We start from the raw sequence: 17,955 nt of genomic DNA, 5'->3' as shown, positions 1-17,955 counted from the left end.
TGCAGCGGTGAGCAGCTGTGACGGCCGCTGTCGCCATCGGTTGCTGACTGCGATCTGCCCGGCACCAGCCTGAACCCTCATTTCATTAAAGTCTCACACAGCCCAGGAGGCCATGGGCTGTTGCTGTGTCTGTCTCAGGATGAGGCACCTGGGCTCATCAGGGGAGCCCCATGCCCACGGCCATCCAGATGACCAGGCTCTGACCACCCCCCACTGGCCCCCACCTCCCTACCTTACATCCCCACGGCTGCCTCGCCTCCACGTAAGAGAGGCCAGAGCCTCCGGGCTGGCGGGAGGAAGGCTGAACACTCGAGTGGGGGCTGAACACTTAGCTGTTGGGGGATCTCCCGGCCCACAAGGCCTGTCTTCAGGAATGGCGAGTAGATGGCAGGTCCCTGGCCCTGGAGGGCAGACTCAGGCCAGGGCCAGGTGACCTTCTGGCCCAGCTCCTGGAAGTTGCTCTTCACCGCTCCATGCCCAGGCCTGGCTCCCCTGCCCGAGGACCCCTAAAGCCAGGCTCTCGGCTTGGAACACACAGTTCAGCAGAGATCACCCAGGGCCTTTGCACAGACGGGTCTATCCAGTCGCTGCGTGGCCTGGGTCAGCATGCTCCCTACCCCCCTGTCAGGGGCCAAAGAGAGGATACAGGTCACAAGCACCGAGCCCAGCACATGGTGGGCGCCCTAGAGATGCTGTGCTGATGAGGAGTCGTGGGGTCTGAATAAAAAGTCAGAGGGCCAGGCCTTGGGGCAGACACCAAGATGGGAAGCTGTTGCCACTCCTGCAGGGAGGGGAGCCAGTCAGGAGGCTGCTTAGAGTTGCTCAGATTCAAAATCAAAGTCCCGTTTCCCTCTCAGTCCCTCGGGATCCTCCCCGAGGCCCTGTGCTGACAGGTGGTGGTCCCTGCCAGCCCACTTCGAAGAAACTGAGGTTTCACAGAGAGGCAAAGCACTTGACCAAGATCACACAGTCAGGGGTGGAGGAGTGGAGATGGAGGCCAGGTTTATAGAGTCCAGAGTCCAGGCTCAAGAAGGCTTTAGCCAGGAGACATCATCCCCAAGGATGATCCTGCCCACCTCCCACACGCTCTCAAAGAGTTACTGAATCTTTGGCATCTCTGACGCCCCAAAAAAGTGCCGTTGGTGCTGGCAGGCAAAGGTCCTCAGTATCTGCTGATCTGTTAACTTGCTTTGACCAGCTGAGGGACCCAGATCAAGTCACACTGACATAGGTTCAAATCCCAGTTCCACCACATTCCAGCTGTGTGACATTGGACAAGTCAGTTAACCTCTCTGAGCCTTGGTTTTCCCATCAGAAAACTAAGGGCGATCAAACCCACCATAGTTACATAAGTAGAAAAAAGATGGAAAAGAACCAGGTGAAAATGCACACAGTGGCCTCAGAGAAGCTGTATGAGAAATGGTTTTGTTCTCTCTGTGTGAGTGCCTGCTTTTGTCCGATTTTGACCTTCCCCAACGGCTGGGTGCTCCATGGGGCAGGATCGATGCCTGCCTAAGTTGCAGCCAAATGGTAGCATCTGGCATGTAGTAGGTGCTCAGTGTATGTGTGTTCTCACAGAATGCATGTTCTTGTTTTAGGTGGGTAAGTTGGAAAGTAGACAGGGCTACTTTTATTTTCTAAAACCCAAAGTTATTCCTGGCTAGTAAAGGAACTTGTTCCAGTGACCACACATATTCTCTCTCTCTCTTTTGCATAAACATACAAGAACTGCCCCTTGGCTCAAGCCATCTTTCCTGCCAGAGTCAGCTCAGAATCTTCCAAAAGGGAGTGAGCCACATCTTCTGCCTCTTCGGGGTCTTCGAGACCTTGGGAAGGTTTTTTTTTTTTTTTTTTTTTTTTTTTTTTTTTTTTTTTTTTTTTTTTTTGAGATACAGTCTATCTTCTAACTCCGTCACCCAGGCTGGAGTGCAGTGGCACGATCTCAGGTCACTGTAACCTCCACCTTCTGGGTTCAAGCAGGTTCAATGAATTCTCCTGCCTCAGCCTCCCAAGTAGCTGGGATTACAGGCACGTGCCACCACACCTGGCTAATTTTTGTATTTTTAGTAGAGACGGGGTTTCACCATGTTGACTAGGCTGGTCTCGAACTACTGACCTCAAGTGATCCGCCCACCTCAGTCTCTCAAAATCCTGGGATTATAGGCGTGAGCCACTGTGGCTGGCCAAGACCCTGGGGAAATCTTTATGTGTGGAGTCTTCTCAAGATTCCTGGTGGGGACCCTCTCAAACATTTCAGAGCTGAGTCCAGCACTCAGGTATTCAGATCAGTCCCATTCTACAAGCATTTCCCAAACACTGCCAAGGTCAGACATTATGGAAGGCACTGAGGCAACTGACCTACTCAACAGAAAGGGTCTTTGTCTAAACTGACTCATTCTTTAGCCCCTGTGTGACCTTGGGCAGCTAAATTCACCTCTCTGAGCCTCAGTTTCCTTAGCTGTAAAAAGGGAATAGTGGTGGTCACAATACCTTTCTTGCAGGGTGGTTAAAGGAACAAACAGGATTTTCACCCCTTCCTTCATCCAGCAATTAATTTCTGAGCATTCTCAATGGGTCAGAACCTGAGCCAGGCTCCAGGGACACAGCAATGACCTACACACAGGTTCCTGTCCTCTGAGTCCCTGATACAACAGGGGAGACACACCCTGTTAGCACACACCCACACAGCTGTCTATCTGTCATAATAAGAAAGGAAAGCTCAGCTAGGCCCAGTGGCTCATGCCTGTAATCCCAGCACTTTGGGAGACCAAGAAGGGTGGATCACTAGAGGTCAGGAGTTTGAGACCAGCCTGGTCAACATGGCAAAACCCTGTGTCTATTACAAATACAAAAATAAGTCAGGCATGGTGGTGGGTGCCTGTGGAGGCTGAGGCAGGAGGATCGCTTGAACCCCGGAGGTGGAGGCTGCAGTGAGCCAAGATTGTACCACCATGCTCCAGCCTGGGCAACAAAGCGAGACCTCGTCTCAAAAAAAAAAAAAAAAAAAAGGAAAGAGGCCAGGTACAGTGGCTCACCCCTGTAATCCCAGCACTTTGGGAGGCCAAGAAGGCGGGCGAATCACCTGAGGTTGGGAGTTCGAGACCAGCCTGACCAATATGGAGAAACCCCGTCTCTACTAAAAATACAAAATTAGGGCATGGTGGTGCATGCCTGTAATCCCAGCTACTCAGGGGGCTGAGGCAGGAGAATCACTTGAACCCGGGAGACAGAGGTTGCAGTGAGCTGAGATTGAGCCATCGCACTCTACCCTGGGCAACAAGAGCAAAACTCCATCTCAAAAAAAAAAAAAAAGGGAAAGTTCAGGGTTAATGAAAATGTGAAGCAGGAACCCAACCTAGCCTAGGGGGTCAGGCATGCTCCCCAAGGAAAGGGCTGATGTGTAGGCCTTAGCCAGGCAAAGAGGAAGAAGCAGCACTTTCCAGGAGAGGCTGCAGGTCCAAGGCTCAGAGGCCATCCAGAGCCTGGTGAGTTCAGGAACCACAAGAAGCCACATCGCACTAGAACAAAGCCTTATCCAGAGGCAGTGTGGTGTGGTCCAGGAGGAGAGAACACAGCAAGTATCCCAAAATGTTAACAATTGCCACTATCATAAATACAGGTGTCACAGCACCCAAAGACAAGGCCAGATGGCCAGGGCCAATAACAGGGGCACCCCGCAGGGGCAGGGCCTGCAAGAAGCCGAGCAGGTCATCACCCCCCATACCCCCACTTAGGATCATGTGGCATCTGCCTCCCCGATCCTAGTCCCCACATTCCTGCTTCAGTCCTAGCCCTCCAGGGCTCCCCACCCCAGCCCCAGGAAGGGGTGGGAGACACACAGCTGGTCTCCATCACATGTCAGGCAGAAGCCAAATTGGTCACAGAAGCCACACGGTCACACCTAATGTCACAGCCAGTAGAGCAGGGAGCCTCTGGATGGAAGCACTGAGAGGCTCCCAAGATGGAACAGAGGCGAGAGGTGAAGAGAGACCCCAGGGAAGGTGCAAGGCCCCCCACACATGGAGAGATGGAGATGGCAGTGGCAGGGATGGCAGAGACACAGAGACTGGGCGGCGGCGGCACACAGGGGTGGAACCAGCGTCGGCGACCGCCGCACCTCCTCTCCCAGAATGCTGTGGATCTGCTCCTGGAACACCACCGAGGTCTGGCCCCTGAGCTGCGCTGGGGCAGAGCGGCTCCTGCAGGGACCACGGGAGGTTCTAGGGCATGCGTTCCAGGGCAACTGGCCAGGAGGGTTGGCCAGGGCTGCTGCTGGAGCCCAGGCAGCCCCAGCCAGCAGCAGACAGCAGTCCTGACTCCAGCTCTGGCCCTTTAAGAGCGGAGGGCGGAGGCTCGGCCCTGACCTGCCCTCCTGGAGGAGGCACAGAGTGACTCATCAGGGTCCTTGTCACGGTGCTCAGAGAGCAGGAGGACTCGGGGATGGTGGCGATGGGGCACAGAGAGGCGCAGACGTGGACCCATCAGCCTGGCCGGAGCTCACTGGAGGCCGGACCGTGACCTTGACTGGGATGCCTGCCGGTGCGTCCCTGGGCAAGGCCCCTCATCTCCTGGGTGGGCCATGTGGCCTCACATTGCTGCCCTGCTTTCCGAGACACCCCTCCTAGCGGAGCCCCTGCCCTGCTGGGTCAGCCAACAGCTCTGAGGGGCCAACCCACTGCCTGCCCCCCCACTCCACCTCTCCAGGTACCTCCTAAAGCAGGGGCCACCAGCAACCCCCCTCCACAACCAGGAAACCGCAGCTTGGAGAGGCCAAGGGATTTCCACGGATCTGCTTCTAGCCACATAAGCTCATCTCTGAGCTGCCCAATTGCTTGAGTGTCCCTCATGCTTGGAGCCGTGCCATTTCACGTTCCCAGAGTTGCCAAACCTTGACAGCTCCTTCGGACCCTCTCAGAGTTTCCATCCAGAGGGCTCCCTGCTCTACTGGCTGTGACATTAGGTGTGACTGTGTGGTTTCTGTGACCAGTGTGGCTTCTGCCTGAGCTGTGATGGAGAACAGCTCTGTGTCCCCCACCCCTTCCTGGGCTGGGGGTTGGGGAGCCCTGGAAGGTGAGGACTGACCGGGAACGTGCTGTTCCTGCTGCCTGAAGCACTCCCATTGTCCCCCACAAAAACCCTCCCTGCAAACTTCTCATCTCCCTAAAGCAGTACTGTCAAATTCAACAAACAAAAACACACATACCCTGTTAAGTTCACATAGCAGATAAACAGGAAATCATTTTTAGTATGTCTGGCAACCCTAGCCCTGGGTCTCAACTACAGTATTACCTCCTCCAGGAAGCCCTCCCAGATGCACCCCAGACCAGGGAGATTCCCAGTCCATTGTGCAAAGCCCTGTCTTGACCCTTATCCTGGCCTGACATCTGCCTCCCCACCAAACTGTGAATGCCAGCAGGGCCAGAAATCCAGCCAGCCAGCCTGCCCTGTGTCCCCTGCATCCACAGGGCCTAACACGAGGCAGCTGCTCCATAAACACTCTCTGAATCAAGGAGTGAGGGCTGGCAAGGTGGCCCAGGAACCCCTTTGGCCAGACACACCCCCCGCAGGACCCAGGGCCTCCCCTCTGCTCCCTGCTGGCTGGGCCTCCTTCCCTGAGAGGCCCCTAGATCTCTTCTCAAGGCCGTCCCCCAGCTCCACAGAACCTGAGCTGGGGAATCATAGCTGGGGCACCTAGGCAGGCTCCGCTCAGCGATTCTGACAGCTGCTTTGTTTTAATTGAGATCATGTTCTGCTCAGGCGCAGCAAAGGCCTCATCACAGGAAGCCTGAAGACAATAATGGCCCGGCAAGGCCGTGTGGGCTGCTGGGCGCGCAGGGGGCGGTGGGACCACCGGCTGAGGGGCAGAAACCCGGCCAGTGCAGGCTTTGAGCTCTCGAGCTCCTCCTCTGCCCAGCACACACACCATATATTTTTGAACAGAAGGAACGCATTCGCTCTTTCCCCCACAGTGCCAAAAATAGCCCCAGCTCCTGCCTTTGAACAGGAATCTTTCGGTTCCTACAAAGGGGCAGGAGCAGGGCCGGGAGGAGGGGCCTTGCTGGCTGGCTGGCAGCTTGGACCCCTCAACTCCCCAAGCCCAGCAGGTGAGGGGATCTGGGGTCTTCACGAGGTCTGGCCAGCTGGGGCCCAGCCTCCCCACACCCCACTTCTCAGGATTCCCTAGCTACGAAGGAAAACCCCCCTCCCCCAGCCCAGGAGGTAGGAGGGGGCTGGACAGAAACAGAAAGCAAAGCCCAAGATGGATCAGAAGGAACTTCATTCATTGGCTTTTGCTCGTTTCTGTACTTGTTTTCTCATTCATTCCAACAATATGCGCAGGCTCGGTTCTAGGAGCGGGGGCTACTCCGGCAACCACGCAATGAGATGCAGTCATGCAATAAGATGCAGTCATGCAATAAGATGCAGTCGGTCCTCACAGTTCCCAGCTGAATCAAGGGGGACGGTGAAGCATATCCTCACCACCAGGACTGAGGAGGAGGCTGGGCCCAGGGACACCTCCCCTGGAAGTAACCTTGGGCTTTGATAGGAGTGTGACAAGGATGGGTTCCACTCATGGCCAGTGGGAGGAGGCAGAGGGCTGGGTCTGATGAAAAGGTGCCTGCCTCTGGGATGGCCGGTGCGGGGGCTCACGCCTGTAATCCCAGCACCTTAGGAGGCCGAGGCAGGCGGATCAAGGTCAGGAGATCAAGACCACCCTGGCCAACATGGTGAAACCCTGTCTCTACTGAAATACAAAAAAAAAAATCAGCCGGGTATGGTGGTGGGCGCCTGGAATCCCAGCTACTCGGGAGGCTGAGGCAAGAGAATTGCTTGAACCTGGGAGGCAGAGGTTGCAGTGAGCTGAGATCGCGCCACTGCACTCCAGCCTGGGTGACAGAGTGAGACTCTGTCTCAGAAAAAGAAAAAGAAAGAAAAGGTGCCTCTGGGCTGCCCCAGCACCCTGCATGGCTCCCTTATCCAACCTGACAAAGGCATTGTCTTCCTGTTTTATAGGTGAAAGCACTGGGATGCATCAGGAGGGATTAAAAGCCTGGGATGTGCCGTGCCAGGCCCTGTCACCAATGTTTTCGCATGAATCCCACCCATAATCCTGGGAGGCATCTGCCCATTTCACAGATGAAGTCTGAGGGCTCGGTGGGAAAGGCTGGACCAAGGTCCCAGAGCTAGCGAGTAGAGGAGATGGGATTTGAATCCAGGCCCGCGGATTCCCTGAGAGGAGCTCTGGACACCAGACCACCAGAAAAGCCATCTTGGCTCAGCATCCCTCTCCCAGTTCTGCAGAGATTCAGGGAAGGAAGTGGTCACAGGGCTAGAAGTGGAGATCGAAAGATTTGAACCCAACTCTGTTTGGTTCCAAGTCTAGGGCTCTTTCTGTTTCCCATAGCAGAAGAAAGAAAAGAAAAGAGGCCGGGCATGGTGGCTCACACCTGTAATCCTAGCACTCTGGGAGTCTGAGGCGGGCGGATCACGAGGTCAGGAGACCATCCTGGCTAACACGGTGAAACCCTGTCTCTACTAAGAAATACAAAAAAACTAGCCGGGCGAGGTGGCGGGCGCCTGTAGTTCCAGCTACTCAGGAGGCTGAGGCAGGAGAATGGCGTGAACCCGGGAGGCAGAGCTTGCAGTGAGCCAAGATTGAGCCACTGCACTCCAGCCTGGGCGACAGAGCGAGACTCTGTCTCAAAAAAAAAAAAAAGAAGAAGAAGAAGAAGGAAGGTAAAAAGAAAAGGAAAGGAGAAAAGAAAAGGAAGGAAGGAAAAGAAAGAGAAAGAAAGAATAGAAAGAAAAGGAAGGAAGGAAGGAAGGAAGGAAGGAAGGAAGGAAGGAAGGAAGGAAGGAAGGAAGGAAGGAAGGCAGGCAGGCAGGCAGGCAGGCAGGCACTTTCCATCCCCAAAGGCCAGGGCTGTGGGGGAGCCAGGGTGGCCATGGCCCCACAGCTGGGGAGAGAGAAAGGCACGCTGAACCCACTTCCCTGCTGAAAACTCCAGCCTGAAATCAAAAGGCAGAGTGTGCTATTTCTGCCTTGGGTTAAACATTCCTCAAAGCCACATTCCTCCCGCCCTCCCCCTGCTCCCCTGCCAGGGAATTCAGAGCACAGTGGCCTGGACGCCTCACCAGCTTCCTGGGGCCCCCTCGGTGGCTCAGAAGTGCCAAAACCAGCAGCTGCCCTGCACCCTCTCCTGGGCAAGGAGTTCCTCCCCCCGGCCGCATGGTCAGGGCACCTGGAGCTGAGAAACGGTGACATCACATCTCACAGAGAGTGGAACAGATGGGGAGACTGTGGCCCTGAGAGGGGCAGCCAGAGGCCACATCAAGCCAGGCTGGAACCAGGACCCGACTCTCAACTCCCTGGCTGTCCCCCTTCCCCAACAGACTGCAGGTCAGGAGCACAGGCAGGTCCTATCCTGGTCACCAGGGACAGCAAACCACGGCACTGTAGGGAAAAACTCTTTGGCAAGATCCCAGCCTTCTGCAGAGGTGAGGACACCCTGGGCCGCACACCCCACGGACACCAAAGACCACAAGATGTGGCCCAGACCTCGAGGAGCTACAAGTCACAGGGGTCCCCTTGGCCACCATGCCCCCAAGCCCACACTGCACCCGTGACGACTTGGTCTCTTTCTCTGTCGGACAGATACCTCCAAAGGCAGCTAGGTTGAGCCAGGCACAGGGCAGGGCAGGACGGCCAGGGGCACTCGGTCCTCACCACCTTGTCCGGGACAAGGCTTCCCAGGAGCAGGAGTGGTGCCAGCACCGTAAGATGGGGGTACGTTGCTCCTGAGTTCCCTGGGCGGGAGGATCACCGTTGAGACCAGCCCAGCGCCCACACACGGTCAGCACCTGAACCTCCACTAGGATACGTGGAGGCTGAGGAAGGCTTTGAGGCCAGGGCACAGCTGCACCACACACTCCTATCAGCACCTCTCCTCCTGCTGCCTTTCCACAAGGCCTCAGCTCTGCCTCCTTCCTGGAGGATGCCAAGGCCGAGGCTGCTCCAAACCCCCCGCAGGAGGCAGAACCTCTGGAACCAGTGGGAAGGATCCCATCCACCACAAACGTCATACCCAGCCCAGGAGTCCGGGATGCCTGGCCAGTGTCTGATGCTCCAGCAGTGGCTTGGATGCTCCCAGGGACGGGGCGCTCCCTCCCCTTGGCAAGGAACTCTAAGGTTTTGAGACTCACGGAGACGGCGGGAGGCAGGCACCTGGTGGGAAGGGTGTGGCTCTGGCAACATAAAGATCTAAGCCTGAACCCCGACTGGCCATCCACTGGCTGGCTGGGGAGACTTGGGCGTGTCCCTGAACTTGCCTGGGCCTCCCTTTCTTCATCTGTAAAATGGGTATAGGAATCCTTACTCCCAGGGCTTTGGTGAGAGGGCAGCACTCAGCACTCCTGGCCCCGAGTGCCCATTGGGTAAACGGTGGATGTCATTGCTGTCATCTCCCCCCAACCACAATACTCCCCCACTACCTCGGGGAGTGGCAGCTTATCACCTGGTCCCAGACCTGGCAGCTGAGCACCCAGCGTTTGGTGTGGCTCCCGGCCTGTCTATGCCTCCCTCCCCAGCGCCCCCCACCCCCAGGCACACCTACATTTACAACCTGTACAGCACTGCCCTCACACACCACCACACGCGTGCGCACAGGTGTGCCCGACTCACCCACTCCTGACACATGCCGTGACCCCGTCACTCACGCTCGGAGCGTGCCCACGTGAATTGGGACTTGCCCACGTGCCCCGCAGCACCCGCCCTGCCTGCAACACCCACACCAGGCACCCAGGCCTGCTCACGCTCACCTGCACACCTCCGTGGCGGCTCCCTGGCACCTCCACCAAGCAGGGGCCCCTCACCGCGGCCCACAGCTTCAGTGTGTGGACTCCAGGCTGAGAGGGGACGGGGGTCAGACCCCAATGGCACCACTCTCCAGCTGTGGGACCATGAGCCAGCTCTCGTCCACTCAGCCTCTGTTTCCTCATCTGCAAAACGCTAACCCCACAGGGCTCCTGGGTGGAGTTGGTGAGGAACACACATGAACATCAAGGACGGGCCTGGGTCACACAGAACGTGCCTAATACCAGACTCTCGCCGTAGCGATAGCCCCTGACCGTCCGCGCTGGGGCTCGCAGATCCTCCACCACCACCATGAGCAAAGGGAGTGCCGAGATGAGCCACCAAGTTCAACGTCTGTTATTCCTAACCCCACTCACAGCTCTTCGTAGTAGAAGTCCCCCATCCCCAACTCCCAGATAAGAAAACTAAGGCATCAAGAGACTAAGAACCATGCCTGAGGCTGAGAAGATCCATGGGCCTCGGTCTTGAACACCAGAGCCCAAGCACACTCCATCCCTGGGGCCCTGACATACCTTCCCCACTGGGTCTCACTATCTGGCAATTTAAACATTGTACAGAAAGGGAAACTGAGTCCCAGAGGGAACTAGTGACTCCAAAGCCACTGTCCAGGCCATGATGGTCCTGGGACTGAAGCCCAGGCAGGCTGCTATCCATCCTCTGAGCCCCTGGGCACAAAGGAGCCTACAAGTCAGTCTGCCACAACCACCTCTCCCTCCTCAAGCCACCAAGCCAGGAGCTGGATACAGAACAATCCAGCCACCAACACAGCCAGACCACCACAGAGGCCCTCCACGTTTGCCACTCACTCCCAATTCAGCCAAGAGCCTGTGACAGCTCACTCTGTGACTGCCCAGCGGAGTGGCCAAGAACAGCTGTCCCTGACACGGCCGGTCCACCAGCCTCCTTCCTGGGAGAGCATTTACTGAGCGCTTACTATGTGCAGATCCCTGTGCGTCCATCCCTGTCTCATGCACAAGGGACCTCAGAGCTCAGAGACGTAAGGAGCTGGCCAGGAAACAGAACTGATCTTCAAGCCCTCAGCACCTGCTGTTCTGCCCTCGGTCAGAATATGACCCCAATCTCAAGTTACCTAGAAACGCTGCAAGGTAATCTCTGACACTCTCTGCCCTGGAAAACAGATCACACATGGAATGTGAAAATTGATTCATCTTGTTATGACCATAATGACGATGTGCTTTTTAATTTATATTGGCTTTTTTTTTCTTACCAGAGTGTTAGAGATATTTGGGGCAAGATGAACCCCAGCAGAAGACTTCAATGAAGAAATCAAGACATCGCTAGGCCAGGCGTGGTGGCTCAGGCCTGTAATCCCAGCACTTTGGGAGGCCAAGGTGTGTGGACCACTTGAGACCCGGAGTTTGAGACCAACCTGGCCAAAATGGCAAAACGCTGTCTCTACTAAAAATACAAAAATTAGCCGGGTGTGGTGGTGCACATTGTAATATCAGCTACTCAGGAGGCTGAGGCAGAACAGCTTGAACCCAGGAGGTGGCGGTTGCAGTGAGCCGAGATCGCACCACTGCACTCCAGCCTGGGTGACAGAGTGAGATTCCATCTCAATAAATAGATAAGTAAATAAGTAAATAAAAATAAATAAATAGCAAGAAGGCAAGACATCTCTATCTGAACCCCAATAGCCAACCCACCCTGGCACAGTGGGAGGTGCCCTGACAGGAACAAATCGGTTCCTGCCACGTATTTGCTGTGTGACCTTGGGGAAGACACTTCACCTTTCTGGCACTTAATTTGCCTACTCGCAAAATGAGGGCATTGAACTACTTGGCCCCAAGAGTCTCCTCCAGCTGAAAGATTCTAGGATTATATTTCATAGTAATCAAAGAAATAAGCATTGAGACAGTGAGCCACCTCTTTTCCTCCCCATAAAATTGGCAAGAATTAAGGAAAGCAGTAATACCCAGTGCTGGCAAGAATGCAGAGAAATAGGCACTCTCTCATCTACTTTTGCTGAAAATGTAAATTGGAACAGCCTTTCTGGAGAGCAATTCAGCAATTTTTAATCAAAAGCCTTTCAAAACTTCCCCAGCCTTTCAACTCCATAACCCCATTCTGGGTTATTTATCTTCAAGTAAAGATAAGTGCAAAGATTTAGTGCAAAGACACTCATGCAAAGATTTGGTACAAAGACATTCATCCAAAGATTTAGTGCAAAGATGTTCATCACAGCATTTTTAATATGGGAGGAGGAACCTAACTGTCCAATGACAGGGAATTAAATAATATATGTTCTGTTCATATGATACACTGTGAAAAAAAATCATGCTCTAAAAGCATAGTTCATGACACGGGCAAACATTCAGAACTGTCAGGTTTTTTTAAGTCAGAAAGTTATCTACTTTTTAGTAGATAATCCCAAATTTACAAGGTAATACTATGAGGTCAGGGACAGTGGCTCACGCCTGTAAATCCCAGCACTTTGAGAGACCAAGGCGGGTGGATCACCTGAGGTCAGGAGTTCAAGACCAGCCTGACCAATATGGTGAAACCCCGTCTCTACTAAAAATACAAAAATTAGCTGGGTGTGGTGGCGGGTGCCTGTAATCCCAACTACTTGGGAGGCTGAGACAGGAGAATTGCTTCGGAGCGTGGAAGTTGCAGTGAGCCCAAGATCATGGCCACTGCACTCCAGCCTGCGGTGACAGAGTAAGACTCCTTCTCAAAAAAAGAGCGAGGGGAGGCGCAGAGGGAGAGCATGGGGAAGGGGATGGGAGGGGGACGAGCAGGGGAAGGGACAGGGGAGAGCAGAGGAGGGAGAGGGGAGGGGAGGGGACCAAGTCCTACTGAGTCTTCCTCCTAAATATATCTGGAATCTGTCTTTCATGTCATCCCCACAGATACTCCAGTTCATCACCATGATCACCTTCGGTCTCATTACCACCCCTCTTCCCCGCCAGTCCATTCTGTGGACTACAGCCAACAACAATCTTTCTAAACCCAAATCTAATGTGTCTCCATCACCTCCCTTCCACAGCTCCCTACGAATCTGGGATAATGTCCAAATTCCTTCCTGTGGCCTCCCAGAGGGTGACACAGACCTGGCCCACTCGACAGGACAGTCCCCCACTGCCCATGCCTTGCCCCAAAGGGGCTCAAGACAGGCCTAGGGAGTGGCAGGAGCTGGGTCCGATCCCAAGGCCTCTGCTGGGGGAAAGGGCTTTCCCCTGACACAGGGAGACGGGAGAACCCTGTGGGGTGATGTAGGGAAGGGAGAAGCTGGGTCCCATTTAACCTGGAGCCCAAGGAGGCAGAAAGGGGAAAAAGAGGCTGTGAGGAGGAAGCTGGGTGCTGGGGCCTGGGTGAGTCCCTGCCATTCACCAGCTGCCCCTTCCCTCTCTGTACAAGGGGGCAGCCACAGGCCCCCTTGGCCATCCTGCCCTGGATGCAGAAGACTTGTACCCCCAGGACCAGCTGCTGCCAGGAGAGCTTTAAAAGTTTCCCCTCATAGCCGGCCCCAGCAGCTCATGCCTGTAATCCCAACATTTCGGGAGGCAGAGATGGGAGGAGATCGCTTGAGGCCAGGAGTTTGAGACTAGCCTGGCCAACATAGCGAGACCCCATCTCTATAAAAATAAAAATATAAATAAAGGTTCCCCTCAGAACCAGGCACCAGGTTAAATCCTTCATCTATGCCCCGAATCCTCCCCAGCGGTGAGGCTTTCCAAAACCACCCATTTGGGCCAGGCGCAGTGGCTCAAGCCTGCAATCCCAGCACTTTGGGAGGCCGAAATGGGCGGATCACGAGGTCAGGAGATTGAGACCATCCTGGCTAACACGGTGAAACCCCGTCTCTGTTAAAAAAAAAATACAAAAAACTAGCCGGGCGAAGTGAGCTGAGATCCAGCCACCGCACTCCAGCCTGGGCGACAGAGCCAGACTCCGTCTCAAAAAAAAAAAAAAAAAAAAACACCCATTTTCCAGAGGGTGAAAGTAAAGCCCGTGAGAGGAGGTTTGCCCAAGGAAGGGGCCAGAACCGCAGCACTCGCCCCTGAGCTCTCCTTCCCTTCCAGGGACTCTCCTGCCAAACAACCCCTTTCTCTTTATGGCCCGCTCCCCAGACTGCAAAGCTTCTGTTTAGATCCATGGAGTTGGTAGGCAGGTCTGACGGATGAGCAAACTGGTGCTCGGAGAGGCCAAGGGACTTCCCCAAGGTCACCAAGCCCGAGTGAGGACCCAGCCCCATACCCCAGAGGATCGAGTCCTCTCCTAATAACACAGGTGATGGTTCTTGCCCAGATGTCCTCCTGACGCTGAGAGTCCACTTCAGTCTTCCCTGCTGCTGCTCTGCTCAACTGTCAGAGAAAGGAAAGGCCTCCTTGGTTCACGCCCACGCACACGGGATGTACAGGGACTGCAGAAGCCTCTGTGCTGGTCCTTTCCTCTCCTTGTGGCTCACCCTGTGCCTGGCTGTGGGCCCTCCGTGTCCCCACACAGCCATCACACAACTCCCAGCTCTGTCCCAAGATGGGCTCCAGTGACTGCCTCCCGAAGGCAGCGGCTTGCCCCACCCTAGTTGAGCAGAGTCGGGTGGGGAGTGATGATCAGAGAATATTCCTCACCCTAGAGGAAGGGACCCTCATGGGCCCCAGGACAGTCCACAGCCAGAGACACCCAAGAGCCCAACTGCTGACCCCAACCTGGAGCCAGGGACCCATCCTCTGCTCGGGGTCAAGAGGCATCAGCCACAGGCTCCTGCCCTCCACAAGCTCCTGTGTGCCGGGCACCATTCTGGGCATCAGGGAAAAGGCAGAAGAGAGTCAAGGTTAACAGGCAAGGTCAAAGCAGAGCCTAGGCTGACCAAGAGCAACAGGGAGGAGCTGGCCACCCCTGAGTCCCAGACCGAGGGTCCCTGGGAAGTGCCGGCAAACATCATGGGGAGAAGGAGAAGAAGAGGGGAGGAGGGTAGAGGTTCTGCCTTTTGGGCCTGGCTGGCTTGGGCCTGCAGCAGCCTCAGAAGTCTTTAAGGGGATGCAGCTCAGACCACCACAAATGTCTTGCACCCCCATGCTCGAGTTTTCAGATAACCCGGCTGCCTTCCTCCTGAGGCTAGGGATTCCATGTCTCTCGTCCACTCCTCTGCCTCCACGCCTGGCACACAGTGAGCACTAAATCAATAGGCCAGGGCGGCTTCACAATTCACAAGTGGGGCTGGGGAGGCCACTACATGTAAGAGCAGACCCCTGCTGGGATTCGGGCACAGCAGTCATAGATGTCATCTTCTGCGTGCCAGGCACAAAGAACAGGGTCATAGGAAGATTCTTCTGTGGAGAGAAGAAATTTGCTCACAAAATACACATAAGCTCAGTTCAAGAGGAAGCTGTATTGTATGGTCGAAATGATATATATTAAGGCCGGGTGCGGTGGCTCAGGCCTGTGATCCAAGAACTTTGGGTGGCCAAGGCAGGAGGATTGCTTGAGGCCAAGAGTTTGAGACCAGCCCAGGCAATAGGGCAAGACCCTAACTCTACAAAAAAAATTTTTTTAATTAGCCAGGTGTGGTGTTGCACGCCCATGGTCCCAGCTACTGGGGAGACTGAGGCAGGAGGATTGCTTGGGCCCAGGAGGTCAAGGTTTAAGTGAGCCATGATTGCACCATTGCACTCCAGCCAGGGCAACACAGCCAGACCCTGTCTCCAAAACAACAACAACAACAAATAAGCATTAATACGATCACTGGCATTTACTGGCATTTACTGACCACATACCCCACGCCACATATCAGGTCCCATGCTGCACATGACCCCATTGACTTCTCACATCCTCTCAGTTCAGGTACCATGAGCACACCTATTTTGCAGATGAGGAAACTGAGGCTCAGGTAGGTGAGAGGACCGGTCCATCCCACAGCCAGGACACACAGGGATGCCAACAGCCTCACCAGCAGGTTGGAAGAGAGTGGGCCAGACCTCAGAGAAAGTGGGCCGCCCGCAATGCTAACTGCCGCTGTCTGTCTTGGCTGCAGGGTAACCCCGTCCACCTCTCCCTAACCTATTGCTGGTGGAAGGCTGAGGACTGGGTTAGGGTTTGAGCCAGGTGGAATCCCGGTGTGTCCAGTGAGGGCCACACTGCTAGGGCCTTTAGACACTCCTGCTTCCTCACACACACAGACCACCACAGACAGAGTCAGAGACGCCCACCAAGGACACTGCTGAGCACCAACTCGGACGTGGACCCATGGCTCCCCTCTAGGCTCCCCAGCACTGTGGCCAGCTATGCACGAGGTGGGCTAGGACCCCCAGCAGACACCAGAACTGTGGTCTTCAATCGGGGCTCCCCAGGACCACAGTCTGCAACACAAACACGCGTCAAGGATGCAAATTCCTGGGCCCAAGCCAGACCCAAAGAATCGGAAGTCTGGGAGGACAGCCCAGGTACCTTCATGTTTATTAATCAACCAGGAAATTCTGACATTTGAGAGTCCTTCCTGGGGCGCTTCTCTTGACCTCATACACAGAATCCCCCAGAACAAAGAGCAGATGGCTCCACTCCGCATTAGAAGGAAGCCCATCTGGGGCCGGAGAACAAGCTGGAGGCTTTCTCTGCTTGCTGTGTTGGGAGACTTTTCATTCTGTGGACCTACTAAAGCCCAACACATGGGGAGAACATAGCTGTGAGCTCCACACACAAGGGCCTGCACTAGTGAGCTGACGTCAGCGCAGGAGGCAAACCGGAGGCCAACGAACCCACCGCCACCTCCAACAGCCCACCCCTAATAAGGGCTTCTACAGAGGAAAAGTCCCCAGGCCAACTCTCTCCCTGCCCAAAACTGTTCCACGTCTCCGAAGGCCTTTAAAAATAGCCCAGCCCAGTACCACAAGGGCCAGTTCCTAACAAAGCTTTGTTGACTCAACTTCTCTCAAAGTTGACAGATCTGCCCGGAGGAGGGGGCCAGACAGAATGATCACCCCAGGCCCTTCTCATTTAGAATCCACCATCATGGGCTTCTAACAAAAGCCAGAAAAAGACACATCCAGAAGAGCTTTTTTTTTTTTTTGGAGGTGGGGTTTCGCTCTTGGAGCAATCTCGCCTCACCGCAACCTCTGCCTCCCGGGTTCAAGTGATTCTCCTGCCTCAGCCTCCCGAGCAGCTGGGATTACAGGCATGCGCCACCATGCCCAGCTAATTATGTATTTTTAGTAGTGTCAGGGGTTTCTCCTTGTTGTTCAGGCTGGTCCACCCGCCTCGGCCTCCCAAAGTGCTGGGATTACAGGCGTGAGCCACTGTGCCTGGCCCAGAAGAGCTCTTGGCATGAGCTCTGAGGTCTCTCACTAGTCTTGGAGCAGGACAGACCAGAGTTTGAGTCCTGGCACTGCCTAGTCACCTCTGTGGGATCATGGGAATGCCACTTTGCCCCTCTGAGCCTTAGTTTCCCCATCTGTAAATAGAGATCGCAGCAGCACCCAGCCTTGTAGAGCAGTTGTGGCGGAGTCAAGGTGCTAACGATGCCAAGAGTTTGGCAAGTGACGTGCTCCATGAGCAGGAAACCTGGCTTCACTCCCCTGTCCCACCACGATGGAGGCATCCCATGCAGCCCATGCCCACCACTCCCGATGAAGCCCACTGTGTCCTCACCCTCCCCCGGCACAGGGACCCAGGAAGTCTACCTGCTGGCGGCTGTGGGCCACATCTGGACTTAGCTTGAAAGAGGCCCCAGCGAATCTCACAAAACAGCAGCTAGACTGGAATGGGCCACCCACCTGCCCACTTTGGAGAGAGGGTGACAGCAGCCCCTGTGCCCAGGGGCTTCACCCCTTCCAGGTAGCAGCTCCTGGGATGTGAGCTCCATGCTGCCGAATTCCACAGGAGAAGGGCCAGCACCTCACAGCAGACTAGCACCTGCTCTGGAAAGCCCCCTTTGTTCCAAGCACGAGGGGTGAGGGGCATGGAGCTGAAGCGTGGGCTTGGACAGACCTGCAAACGTGCCCAGAAGACCGATGGAGTTGGGGGGAAGCCGGGAGCAGAGGTTGTGCAATGCACCACCGGGAGCTGCCTCCCCAGCCTCCATCAACACATTGGGGCTGGTGGTCAAGCTGCGTCCTCCAGGG

The sequence above is a fragment of the Rhinopithecus bieti genome, unplaced genomic scaffold (assembly GCF_001698545.2).
Source record: "Rhinopithecus bieti isolate Rb0 unplaced genomic scaffold, ASM169854v2 scaffold_29388, whole genome shotgun sequence".
NCBI lineage: Eukaryota > Metazoa > Chordata > Mammalia > Primates > Cercopithecidae > Rhinopithecus > Rhinopithecus bieti.
This window is presented reverse-complemented; position numbering follows the sequence as displayed.